Below are 13,524 nucleotides of genomic sequence, written 5' to 3'. Positions count from 1 at the left end.
GTGGCAACGTCACCTGTAAGTTAACCATGCTCCATTACCCAATGTTCTAGTCACGTTCTGTTGCTGTAATAGAACACTTTATGGGTTGTAACTCCATCATTAAGGGAAGCCAAGACAGAACTTGAGTTCCTTGAGGCAGGAGATCAAGGAAGCAGCTTCAAAGCCAAGATCAACAAAGAAATGCTACTTACTGGCTTGCTGTCAGTGACCTCCCGGTCCTGTACAGCACATGCCTACCTGTCTAAGGATAGTACTACCTGAGGGTGGTACTGCCCACAGTGACTGGTCCTTCCTGCAACTATTAGCAACCAAGGAAATGCCCTCACAGATGTCACAGATCAATCTGCTGTACGCAATTCCTCAGCTGAGTCTCTCTCACCCCATGTGCATCAAGGTGACAGCTAAAACTAGCCATCAGAGTCATGATTCCATAAGGAACCCCAATTAAACTAATTGGTGGAATCTTTCCCTCTAGTTTACCATCGGTATCCTGTCTAGGGTGAATAAATATTACTTTTGTCTCCCCAGGTCACGTTACTGTGATATCTGGCACCCATACAGGGACCAATGGAACCAAAGTTGAGTTTGTGGAGAAAGCTTACATCATCTCTGCTGTAATGGCCATCCTTCCCCATGTAGTATGGATTGTCATGACCTCTTGCTGTAGGAACAGTCACACTCTACCTGATATGGACAAAAAAAAAAAAAAATGTTCCATGAAGAGACTTCCAGAATGGCTGGCATAGAGTGCCAAGCCTCCCTGATAAATGGAGTCTACCAAATAGCTGACAAACCAGGAATATGTTCAAGTCCCTGGAAGTAGTGTGTACAGAATGAGATCATAAGCTCCTGTGGTATCAGTTCACAACCCTTGCCCTAGAGATAAGGCATGCAACTAAAGGTGAGCTCTCTGCCCAGAACGACAAAGAATCTGTCCACAGAAGGGAAGGATTACGACATAAAGACACACAGATGCAACTGGAGTTGGGATGACAAAAGATGCCAGAGAATCCCAAGGCTATGGGTGGGCTACCTCTCTTCTGAGTTGTTGGCCAGGAAGGTCCCTGATATTCCCAAAATAATGCAGGCTATTGCCACTGCTGTTTATCGTCTGCTTGAACTTGACTCAATCGCTGGAGACACCATGCTTTGATTTCAGGATATGGAGAAATCAAGCCTTGACTGGCATGAAAGCTCCTCACTGTTGGCTAGTTTTTTGTATTACTGGAACGCATTTTAGACTCTAGAATGAGAACTTTCGGTGCTACACTATCATCAAACCAGAAAGACATACCTGCTGGTGTAATAGTGGCATGCCTGGCATAGGTACAACTAGTTACTTTCTGACTACATTTAAAGCCTGCCCAACAGTAAGAAGTTCATATCTAGTACCATAAGTCTAGTAAAAAGCCCAAGGCCAGGAAGGTCATAGATCCTAGTGAGGAAGCTACTCCTGTTCTATTTTGCTAAATAGATATGATATGCCTGGCAAATTGCCTTCTAAATATTTGTCAGCCTGGACCAAGGAAGCTTCTTTTCACAGTGAGTGATGGTTACTGCAGAGATTCCCAACTACTCAAAATGCTGAAAATTAATGACTGTCGAAATCTCAGACCTAAACAGGACACTTATACAACCCCTTCTAAGGTTCAGGGGACATTACAGGAGGGGGTGGACAGAATGTAAGAGCTGGAAGAAGGGGTGGAGTATTGTTGAACTCTGATGTGGCATCCTGAAACTGCGGCTACTGTAATTGCCTACATGAGACCCTCACAAGATTGAACCCATTAACATTCCCTCAAGCAGGGAAGGAAGGGATCACTAGGCAAGTCACAAGAGGCCCACTAGGTGACTTGCAAGCTGTCTGTGAAGCAACAATGGACACATGAAGTCCTGTCTCTCTCCAAAGACTTACTGGTTAATGACTGCTCTGGGAAGGAGCAATTTTCTTTTCTTTTTTATTATTATTATTATTATTTATTTTACAATACTATTCAGTTCCACATAATAGCCACAGATTCCCTTGCTCTCTCTACCCCTCCCCCCGCCCCCTAGGAGCAATTTTCTTCAGTGGTAAAGCCACGAGTAATTTGCCCATGCTTCTATGGGTAATCCCAGTTCAACTCATTGGCTCACCGACTGAAACTTCAGGGAACAGTTTCTCTGTTCCATAACTGTTGCCCTGTCTGGAATGCATAGACATTTGTTCATGTCTTCCCTGGAAAAATTAACACAACGTGTAGAAATATCACACTGAAACCAATAAATATGTGCAATTGCTCAGTGTCAATTAAACAGATTTTGGGGGTCAACAAGATGGCTCGGTAGGTAAAAGGGCATAAAAGCCCTTGTCATACAAGCCTGACAAACCTGAGTTTGATCCCCAGCTCAAACTCATGGTGGAAGGGAAGAACCAACTCCTGAAGGTTGTCTTCCAACTACCACATGAATATTATAGAATGTCTGTGCCTACACACATGCACAGACACACAATAATAATAAACATTTTTTTAAATTTTGTATGTTAGGGGTCTGGGAAGGTGCCTCGGCTATTAAGAGTGCTGGGTGCTTTTACAGAGGACTCAAATTTGATTCCCAGCACCCACATGTCAGTAACTCACAACCATCTGTAGTTCCAGGTTCAGGGAGGAATCTGATTCCCTCTTCTGCTCCATGGGCACCAGGCACACAGTGGTACAAATACATACATGCAGGCAAACATACATATACACAAAATAAAAAATATGTGTGTGTGTGTGTGTGTGTGTGTGTGTGTGTGTGTGTGTGTGTGTGTGTTTATTGTAAGCTGGGCATAGTGACCCAAACCTTTAATCCCATCCCTTGGGAGGCAGAGATGGGTAGAACTCTGTGAGTCCAAGGCCAGCCTGGTCTACATAGAGAATTCCAGGACTGCCAGGGCTACATACTGAGACCCTGTCTCAAAAATAATAACAAAAACAGGGCTGGAGAGATGGCTCAGAGGTTAAGAGCACTGACTGCTCTTCCAGAGGTCCTGAGTTCAATTCCCAGCAACCACATGGTGGCTCACAACCCTCTGTAATGAGATCTGGTGCCCTCTTCTGGCCTGCAGTCATACATGCTGTATACATAATAAATAATAAATCTTTTAAAAATAATAATAATAACAAAAACAAATTAAGAAAAGAACAATTAAACTAGACCTAGTGATTCAGGCCTGTGAATAAAATGGAAAAGAAAAAGAAATCTTGGACCAAAAGTAATGGTATAATTGTGTTAGAGGAATAAGGGTTTCAATGTCTGAACACCCCCAGGACTCAGGGAGGCGGGTGGGGCCAGGGTCGGGGAGTTCTTCCTTTGCTAGTCTGGTTCCAGTTTTTATTGTTTTGTTGGCTGGTTAGTTTTCTGTGTTTTGTTTTGTTTGTAAGATAAGAGGGTCAATAAAATAAAATAACAGAGTCATGCAAATGATCCTGCAAAACAGAAGAAGAAAGATTAGAGTCTTACTTGATGGGTGTATAAATAAACTTTCTGTTACGAAAACTACGTACTGAGCCAAACAAACATTTTTAATGGCAAGGTAAGAATTCTAATTAATAGAGAATCAGAAGTGTGGGGGGGGGGGGAGATGGAAAGGCCACAGGGGCTAGAGGTTAAAAAAGAAAACTTGAGCTGGGTGTGGTCATGCACGCCTGTAATCCTAGCACTCAGAAGGCAGAGGCAGGTGCATCTCTATGAGTTCAAGGCCAAATGGTCTACACAGGGAATTCCAGACCTTATCTCAAAAAAAAAAAAAAAAAAAAAGTAAGAGAGGATTTGATAAGATGATCATTGGCAGTTCTCGGTGTGAAAAAAACTAGAGAGGACCAAAATGTGTGGTGTGTGTGTGTGTGTGTGTGTGTGTGTGTGTGTGTGTGTGTGTGTGCGTGTGTATGTGCGTGTGCGTGTGCGTGTGCGTGTGCGTGTGCGTGTGTGTGTGTGTGTGTGTGTGTGTGTGTGTGTGTGTGTACGGTGTGTGTGTGTTCCTGAGAAATAAATCCACAACTACATTCAGGCAAGCACTCTACCACTGAGCTACACCACCAATCCCAGGAAGGAATTTTGACGTGTTGGGAAGCCCAGAATTGAAATGGATCCTGTTTAATATGTCCATACCAGACAGAAACGACTTAAAGTTTTTTCTATTTTGTGGAAATTCTAGGTACTGTTTCTGAGGCTGTGGAATTTAAGTGCATTACAGTTGCTTTGAACATCCTCTGTTGGCAAATCCTGAATATACTGTAATGGGTATTGGAACATTAAAAAAAAAAAAAACACCTTCATGCTGCAATATGACAGTATGGTCACCAAAATTCCCATATTCCTTTATGTGGTACTAGGGATGAGCCTAGACCTTGCCAGTGCTGATAAATACACACTGAGCCTCTTGTAAGGATACGGCTCCTGGGAGGCCTTGGCAGGTTGAGCCAAGGTGCCCCACAGTGGGTGAGACATGCCATGTGGGTTCGGAACAGTGGCAAGTTACTCACACAGCAGACAATTTGTCCATGTGGCAAATTTATTTTGGGGTGAGGGACTCAGCCTCTCAAACTCTGAACCCAAATAAACCCTGTGTTCCTTAAATTGATGTTAGATATGTTGATCTTAGTGACGGAGGGTAACTAACACACCTACTGACTGGCTCTCCCCTTCCATTAACCTCCCCCATACATTCACTTTCTCACAGTTTGTTGTTAAATCACTGTTTCTCAACCTTCCTAATGCTGCAACCCTTTAATACAGTTCCTCATGTTGTGGTGACCCCAACCATAAAGTTATTTTGTTGCTACTTCATAACTCTAATTTTACTACTGTTATGAATGTAACTATCTGTGTTTTCTGATGGTCTTGGTGACCCCTGTGAAAGGGGTCATGACCCACAGGTTGAGAATCACTGTTCTACAAATTCAAAATCTCTGATCTAAGCATAGTGGTGCACACCTGTAAAGTCAGAGCATGAGGCCAGAGGAGCATTAGTTTCAAGAGCAGACTAAGCCACCCAGGGAGACTCTGCTTTCAAATATTTTGGGGTCCTTTTGTCTTCTCATTGCCCTGAAATTTATTAGTAATTATTTTGCTAAGGTGGTGCATCAACCCCAATCCTCCCCACCCCTGGAGCTATCCATCCGTGAGCACACGCCCCTGTGGATGCATAGCACATGCACTGCGCTAAGCTTCCATGATGCTTCTCATGCTAACCTGTCCTTTGTCCATCAAATTTTCCAAGTCCCAGACCTCAGATGGATATAGTGGGAAAGAGTGTCCTTTTTCACTCACACACTATGTGTCAGGTGTGGGACAGGATGGACAGGAAAGAGTTGGCCAGAGCCCACAATGGGCATAAAGGAAGGCACTCTTAAAAGAGCCTGCCCTCATTATTCTCCATTCCTCCTCAACACAACCAGACCCCCACACCCTTACACACAGGGTTGAATTATACACTGGCCTGTATTTCTCCATAAGGATGACGGCCTCAAGATGGGATGAATGCATGAAAGTGGCACCATGAAACTGAATACAATGAACTGGTCCCTTGGTTAGTGCAAAGCCAGTCAGCACAACCGGGGGATAAAAGAAAGGGTTACTGTTTACAGCAAGGAAGGAACATGCTGGAAATAATTCTCAAAGTGACACCTGTCCAAATAAGAAAGCAAAAGGCTTATGTTGGGGCAAATTATACACCTTCATATAGAAAAAGGAAGCCACATTTCTGACTATGCTCAGTTCAAGGTCATACATTTTGTGCTAATTGAACTGGCTGAAAAGATTGCCACTAAGTAGAATTCTAATGAGCAAGATTTATTCCGGGGCACCTGAAATCAAGTCAGAATACCTCACGGATTTGGACTGCTTTCTTGCATGTTTCTGTTACGGTTTGAATCTGAAATGATGTCCACAGGCTCCTGTTTCAATGTGTCCCCTGTTTAGTGATGGTGTTCAGAGGCTGTAAGACAGAAAAGGACATGGGGAGAGACCTTTAGGAGGTGCAGCCTATAGGCAGAAGTGTGTGTTGGAATTCCTGGCCACTCCCTCACGACTCCCTCATGACACACGCTTATGACTGTGCATGTGCTGGCAAGACGCTTTGTCATTCCAGGGCCTTATGTCCTATGTAATTTGCATGCAGCTTGATCACGCAATCTATGTGCATGCATGGCGTAGCTATGTAAGCCCATATGCTCATGTGCGAGGGGAACATATAAAAAATGAGTGAGCCACGGGGCTGGAGAGATGGCTCAGTGATCCTGAGTTCTCTTCCAGAGATCCTGAGTTCAATTCCCAGCAACCACATGGTGATTTACAACCATCTGTAATGAGATCTGGTGCCCTCTTCTGACCTGTAGGCATAATATGCAGGCAGAACACTGCATGCATAATAAATAAAATTTTAAAAAAAAGTGAGCCACATACTCCTCCCCCCTCTCTCTCCCAGCACAATCTCCCATAGGCCTAAGCACCCCCCTCTGCTCCTTCTCTTAATAAACTCTTATAGTAGGTTTTGTTGTGGCTTGTGGCTTTTCTCGAACGGTAAACAGCACCGCTTAACATTGCGCCACATAATTACAGTGTTTCGCTAGGAGGTGTGGCCTACAGGTAGAAGTGTGTCGCCGGGTGTTCTTTTCCTGCCGCTGGGATGAAATACCACGGCGAAAGCAACCTAAGGGGAAAGTGTTTACTCTGTCTCACAGACCGAGGGCACAGTCCATCATGGTGGAGAAGTCAAGACAACAGGAGCTTGAAGCGGTTGCTCATGTCACATCCACAGTACAGAACAGAGTAATGCACGCATAGTCCTACGCTTGGCGCCCCTTGTTCACTTTTTTGCCTAGGATCCCAGCCAAGGGAATGGTGCCACTCACAGTGGGAGGATCTTCCCAACAAAATTAATACAATCAAGATAATTCCTCATAGGCATGCCCAAAGGCCCATCTCCCAGATGATTCCAAATTCTGTCAAGTTAGCAATCAACACTACCCACACCCTAGAGCTAGGCCTGTGACGGTTGTACGTGGCCCTGGTCCTAGGCTGCTATGACATGAACAGCATCTAGCACATGCTCACACGAACACCAGTGGTTGGAGCCACGCTCCCACGCCTTCCCTGCCATGATGGACTAAAGCCTTCAAAACCAAGACCCCAGGCAAACCTTTCTTCCCTGAAGTTGCTTCCATCAGGTATTGTGATCCCAACAGTACAAGCAGCATAGGTGACTGTCCTTAGCAACAAAAGGACCAGCCTACAGGCTAGCAACATCCTTTGTGGTGAGTATCCCGAGGCAGCCCTAAGGTCAGGAGTTGGGGGTGGGGGAGCATGGTGTTAAGACTCCTCCAGAGCCAAGAACGGAGCTGCCTTCCTTGAAAAAGTCTCAAATGAGGTTCATATGCATCTCTTAATGGGCAAGTCTCCACCCACCTCTAACTTGAAAACCCCGTTTTCTGGGAACTCTCCAATATTCATGTTCCTTTTGGACTTGCCAGGTACTGAGGCACACACCTTTAACCTCAAAGCTCAGGAGGCAGAAGCTGGAGATCTCTGTGAATCTGAGGCCAGCCTGGGCTACATAGTGAGTTCCAGGACTTCCAGGCCTATATCTTAAAACCCAAAAAAAGACAGATTCTGCTTGAAGAAAACTTGATGAGGGACTGGAGAGATCTTTCAGTGGTTAAGAGCACTGGCTGCTCTTCCAGATGATGGGATTTGATTCCCAGAACCCACAAGGCAACTCACAACCAGGGGACCTGATGCCTTCTTTTGGCCTCCACAGGCACCTAGCACATACATGGTATATATACATGCATGTAGGAAAACTACTCATCTGTGGTGATATTTTAATTGTGCTGAAATGTGATTTTACTTGTATGTTAACAAATAAAGTTTGCCTGGAGATCAGAGGCCACATAGCAAGGTTACATAGCCATTAACAGAAGTCAGGCGGTGGTAGCACACGCCCTTAATCCGATCACATGGCAGAGACTCTGTGTGGTCAAGGACACAGCCAAGTGTGGTGATATGAGCCTTTAATCCCAGTACCAACCATAGAGACCTGGAGGTCTGTATAGACAGGCAGTGACAAGGAAGTCATGTGGCTGGGCTTAGAGCCCATAAAAAGGTAGAACAGGAAGGCAATAAAAACACAAGTCATGCCGGGCGGTGGTGGCGCACGCCTTTAATCCCAGCACTTGGGAGGCAGAGGTAGGCGGATCTCTGTGAGTTCGAGGCCAGCCTGGGCTACAGAGTGAGTTCCAGGAAAGGTGCCTGTTAGTTAATTGGCCACGTTGTGTTCTTACCCTGCAAGGAAATGTCACGAAACACAACAGAATCCGCTAATAAGAGTTTTATTAGAGATAAAGGGACAGAGAGTGCACAGGCCTGTGGAAGAGACACATGTGTGGAGAAGAAGGAGGAACCAGGAACATGGCACTCATTTTTTAAAGGCTGGGCGTGCCCAGGTCATGTCACTACTCCACACATGTGCGTAGATCACATGGCCACGTTGCGCGCTTACGTTGCCATGAAACATCACAGATCCGAGTCACGCGAGACGCCTTGACCCGGAAATGGCTATCTTGACCTGGAACTGGCTAGGCGGAAGTGTCCGCCAGGCTTATGCAAACACGCCCGAGCGTGGGGGCGTGTTGTGAACCCTTCAGTGCCAAAGCTACACAGAGAAACCCTGTCTCGAAAAAAAAAAAAAAAACAAAAAAAACCCACAAGTCAGACAGGAAGAAGCTGTCTCTGGGAAAGCAATGGTGGCAAGGTGGTAAGATAAGGTATTCGTGGCTCTTCCCTAGTTCTCTGATCTCTTTGGCTATTACCTCCGTGTTTGGCTCTATGTTTCTTATTTAATAAGACTGTTTAGAAATTCGTCTACACTCATACACATGATAAGGTTTTTTTAAATGAACTGAAAGCTTTTATTTTAGTTTTTATTTTATGTGTATGGGTGTTTTGCCTGTATGTGTATCAGTCTACCACATGCATGCATGCAATGCCCTTGTAGGCCATGCAATGCTGTTGTAGGCCAGAAGAGGGCATCGGATTCCCTGGAACTAAACCCACAAATGGTTGTGAGCCACCACGTGAGTTCTGAGAATCGACCTGGAGCCAGCTCTCCAGCTCCAAAAGCTAAGCTTAAATAAGAAATGAACACGTGGAAGGATGGGCAGTTCAACAGGACAGGCAAGTTCAGCCCCTCCTCTTCCAGCCGTCTGCAGAATGAGCTAGAACAATGACTTCAGGTCAGAGACAGCCTGTGCCAATCTTGCCCCTGGCATCTGAAGCATTTCTGATCCTCTGCGGGAGAGATGAGTGACACCGGGCCCCTAGGGAACAACTAGAATGTCCTTTAAAAGAAACCAGGTGCTTTCCTGCCACAGATGAACTTCCCAGCAAATTGCGGCATGCCTGCCACAGTTGGGGGTGGGTGAGGAATCCTGTTCCCTAAGCCTTGAGACTTCGCATTTAACGGAAGAAGCATTTTGACCCATCCCAATAGGAAGAAAAACCGCCTAAGGACCTGGAGCCGGATTCCTCCCCCTAACCCTTTTGGGAGCTACAGAAAGAAGCCCCGTCCTGCCTCACCACCGGCCGGGAACTCTTCCCTCCCGGTCCTGAGCAAGGCCTTTGAGCGTGCTTCCTACCGGACCGGGTCCTGCTTGCGCAGTGAATTTCCATTAGGAGGGAGGAGAGAAGTCAACCCGCATTTAATAAAATTGAAAGCAGTTCCCTGGGGTTGGCCTGTCCCCAGGAAGCTGTAGAAAGGCCCTAACTCTCCTGATCCCAAGTTGCAAGCCCATGCCTGTTTCCTGGCCCACAGCTAGCTCTGCATCTGCGCAGGGCTCGGAGCAGACCAGTCCCTACACTCTTACTGTCTTCATGCTTGGAAGCGGCCAGACTCTCTTGAATCAAAATGAATTGTGAAGGTTAATTTTTAGGCTGAACTGCTTTACTTCTGGTTTTCCTTCTCCCTAAAAGCATCGTATTGAAGTTGTACATAGTGGCTTAGACCTCTGGTCCCAGCACTTGGAAGACCATGAGTCTGAGGGCAGCTCGGGCTACATAGCAAGACCATGTCTTTAATATATGTGTATGTAATGCATGTACTAGAATAATTATATTATGTTATGTTACATATAAATTCAATATATATTACATATATAAGCAATAAATACATAATAAATAAAATAGAATGTGATAGAATTTTTGCTTTGTTGTAAGATATGTGTGTATGTATTTATTATATATTTATATATAATGTATATATACACATATATATTTATATAGTGTGTGTGTGTATATATAGATAGATAGATAGATAGATAGATAGATAGATAGATAGATAGATAGATATAATTTACAGCAAAGCAAGAGATTCTGTCAATTTGTCAGGGTTTTGTGATCAAAAGTAGTTTTCCAGATGCCGGGCAGTGGTGGCGCATGTCTTTAATCCCAGCACTCAGGAGGCAGAGGCAGGCGGATCTCTGTGAAGCCAGCCTGGTCTACAAAGCGAGTTCCAGGAAAGATGCAAAGCTACACAGAGAAACCCTGTCTCAGAAAAAAAATGTAGTTTTCCAGTAGTGTTTTGGGTTTTTTTGTCCTCTCTTCCCCTCTTCCTCCTGCTCTCTCCTGCTTCTACCTAGGTCTCCCCTTCCTTTCTGCCTCCCACCTCATCTCCTGTCCCACCAGAGTGAAAACAGGCCCTCCAGCCCAAAGGGTTAGCATCCCACTTTTCCTAGGCCAGTAAGTCTGAATGGTCCCAGTAAAAATTTGGAATGAGGGGTTGGCACAAAACATCAGACTGGAGTTCAGATCTCTAGAGCCAGTGTTTGCCTAGGTGAACCAGGCAGCCTGCCTATCATTCCAGCCTTGGAAATCACAAACATGGGAATCCCAGAGCAAGCTGGTAATGAGACTAGCCATATTAGCAAGCTCTGGCTTTGATTGAGAGACCCTGCCTCAGTGAATAGGGTAGAAGAGTGATCCGGATGAATCCCAACATCAGCCTCCGGCTGCCACCTGCACATGGACAGACACATTTGCGCTCACCCAAACACGTGCAAACAGCAAAAGCATGCATGTACACAACACACACATTCATGAAAATGGGGAAAAAACTGATTTAAATGTTAGATTTCAGTTTTCTTAGTTCATTCACAAGAAAGACCATAGATATGTAGCCGTTATTAGGATTCTGTGTGAGCTGAGGTCACACAGCTGGGGTTCAGGTCTAGTCTGCAGATGGGCATGGTGGCACATGTCTGTCACTCCAACACTCAGAAAGAGGGCAAGTTCCAGAATGCATATGCACGTGTGCACACACACACACACACACACACACACACACACACACACACACACACATCCTGCTTAGCCATACTCAGACAAGTTCCTAAATTTTCTCACCTATGAAATAGGGGTGGGAATGCTGGTTAGATGACTAGATTCCTGTAGAGCGCTCAGTGTGAAGGCTGCCACAAAGGGAAGGCTTACTCCTGCTCCACAGAAGGGCCCCCACCCTCCCCTGACAATCCTGCCATCACACAGCCCCAGTATTGCCTTTAAAATGTGTTGTGTCGTCATTTATTTGCAAACATGTCTGTTTGATTTCAAATGAAAACGCTTTGGGGTTTGCATGAAAAACAAAACGCATTCAGGGGGAAAAAAAAGAAAGGCTGGCAGACTCATTGTTAGTAAACAGCAAAATATTTTTGAAGGCTAGACGCAGACAGTTTAGATGCTAGAGGGTTCGAATTGACAGACTTTTGATAGGAGAAGCCAGGCTAGCAGGAGAGCATTTCCGGGGACTTAATAACTGGAAACTTGAATCTCTCCTCCCCTCCCACTGGCCCTCAGTACTCTACTTGCTGTGAGCCCAAGGCCCTGTCGCCGTCCATTCATGGAATTCCTGTCCAATCCCGATCATTCCCATAATTCATTAATGATACTGCAAGTTAAATATTAAATTATTCATGTAAACAACATGAAGAGAGCCAGATGCAAAAGCTTCCTGTCAGAGATGCTGGCTGTTCAGTCGGCTGTTGAAAAAAGGGAAAAGAGATTGAGACCAAACCAAGATCCGGAGTCCCCATCGATGTTGTGGCTATGGAGCCTCCAGAGTTCTGGGAAAGGGAGGCAGACCTGTGACTGACAGTCACAGCCAGAAGCATATCGTCTGGACCAGAAGAGTCAATCCACATGTTTTTCTCTTTGCAGAAGCTGTGGGAAAGGCCCAAGAAGAATGAAGCAATCTTTTGTCCTCTTTGCTGGATGCTAGAGAAATAGAATTGTATCAAAGCCTCACCCTCATCTGCCCAAGGCCAGAGAGCAAGCCCTGCTGAAGGTCATATCCTAACCAGGGGTTTCTCCACCCTCCAAGGATAGCTCCTCACAGTGGGACCTCACAGGTCAAAGGCAATTCCAGGGAAGAGGCGAGGGTCCGCTCCAGAAAGAGGGTCAGCTCTTCAACTCAGGGGCGCCTTGCTTCATTGAGGTGTCCGTAGCATCCGCTGCCTCGGTGCCAGGATCCACCTTTGGCTCTCCTCCCTCAGGGTGACCTCCGGGTTTCTGGGACTCCACGACCACCTCGGAGACCTTGCTGGAATGGCATCCCATCTCGCAGGGACCCAGAGGATCTGGTGCTCTTGGACCTATAGAAAGCGGTAAGGTTCATGTATTGGAGGGAGCCTCAGAAGCCAGAGCTAAATAACCCTTGGCCAGAACACTGTTGCAGAGAGAGCTGGCATGGTTTCCATGGCCACAAGGAGACACCCCCTGGCCACCACTGTGAGGTAGGCAGGACTTGGAACCCTGCCCTTGCAGCTAACCTGGTTAATTCAGGCTCTATAATAAACCACTCCCTTTCCATTCTCTTTAATTTCTTTGCAGATCTCCCACCACCTCCACCACCACCTAGTTACAGGTAAACACCAACCTACACCTTCACAGACAGAGAAAGCAGTTACCACGCAACAAGCTGTGCCTCCCTCCTGGTCCCAGGGGCACATCCACTCCTGGGCCTCACAGACCCCCTGCCTGGAGGCAGTGAAACTATCCTAGACCGTCTGCACCATGGACTCCCAGGGTTACCCAAACATGTAATTGAAAGATCTAAAAGGCACTGGGTGGGGCTGGGTGCCAAGTGGAGTTCACATTCCTTACCTGGTTTACAACCCCGACATGTAGTTTCTATTATTCAGTTATTCAAGTATTTAACAGATGGAAACACAGAGGCAAAGAAAGATGGAACAGTCTACCTGAGGTAGTTACTGATGACCACAAACTAACCGACCTGGGAGTTAAACCCATGTCATCTGGCTGGCTTTTTATTTTAAAGCAGAGCCTCCATATGCAGGCCGGGCTGACCACAAACTCACAATCCTCACAGCTCAGCCTCCCAGGGCTGAATGACAGGTGAGCACCAGCACAGGCCATGGCCCCTTCTCTTCATCGATTTGAGGTATACATGTATAAAGTCGCTATCAAGCCGTTTTCACACACAGTCACAGA

The 13,524-nt window shown here is 45.9% G+C and overlaps 1 long non-coding RNA gene across 1 annotated transcript; it reads right to left on the bottom strand.

The window, feature by feature from the left end:
• Nucleotides 1–11,702: 11,702 nt before the first annotated feature.
• On the bottom strand, nt 11,703–12,451 carry LOC107402095 (uncharacterized). The gene is made up of 2 exons (XR_013051166.1): nt 12,320–12,451; nt 11,703–12,234 (listed from the first exon to the last, which is right to left on the bottom strand). It is a non-coding gene; the product is annotated as an uncharacterized LOC107402095 (long non-coding RNA).
• Nucleotides 12,452–13,524: the final 1,073 nt, after the last annotated feature.

The sequence above is a fragment of the Peromyscus maniculatus genome, chromosome 5 (genome assembly GCF_049852395.1).
Source record: "Peromyscus maniculatus bairdii isolate BWxNUB_F1_BW_parent chromosome 5, HU_Pman_BW_mat_3.1, whole genome shotgun sequence".
NCBI classification, from domain to species: domain Eukaryota; kingdom Metazoa; phylum Chordata; class Mammalia; order Rodentia; family Cricetidae; genus Peromyscus; species Peromyscus maniculatus.
The sequence above is the reverse complement of the archived record's forward strand: the minus strand, read 5'-3'. Positions and strand labels throughout refer to the sequence as shown.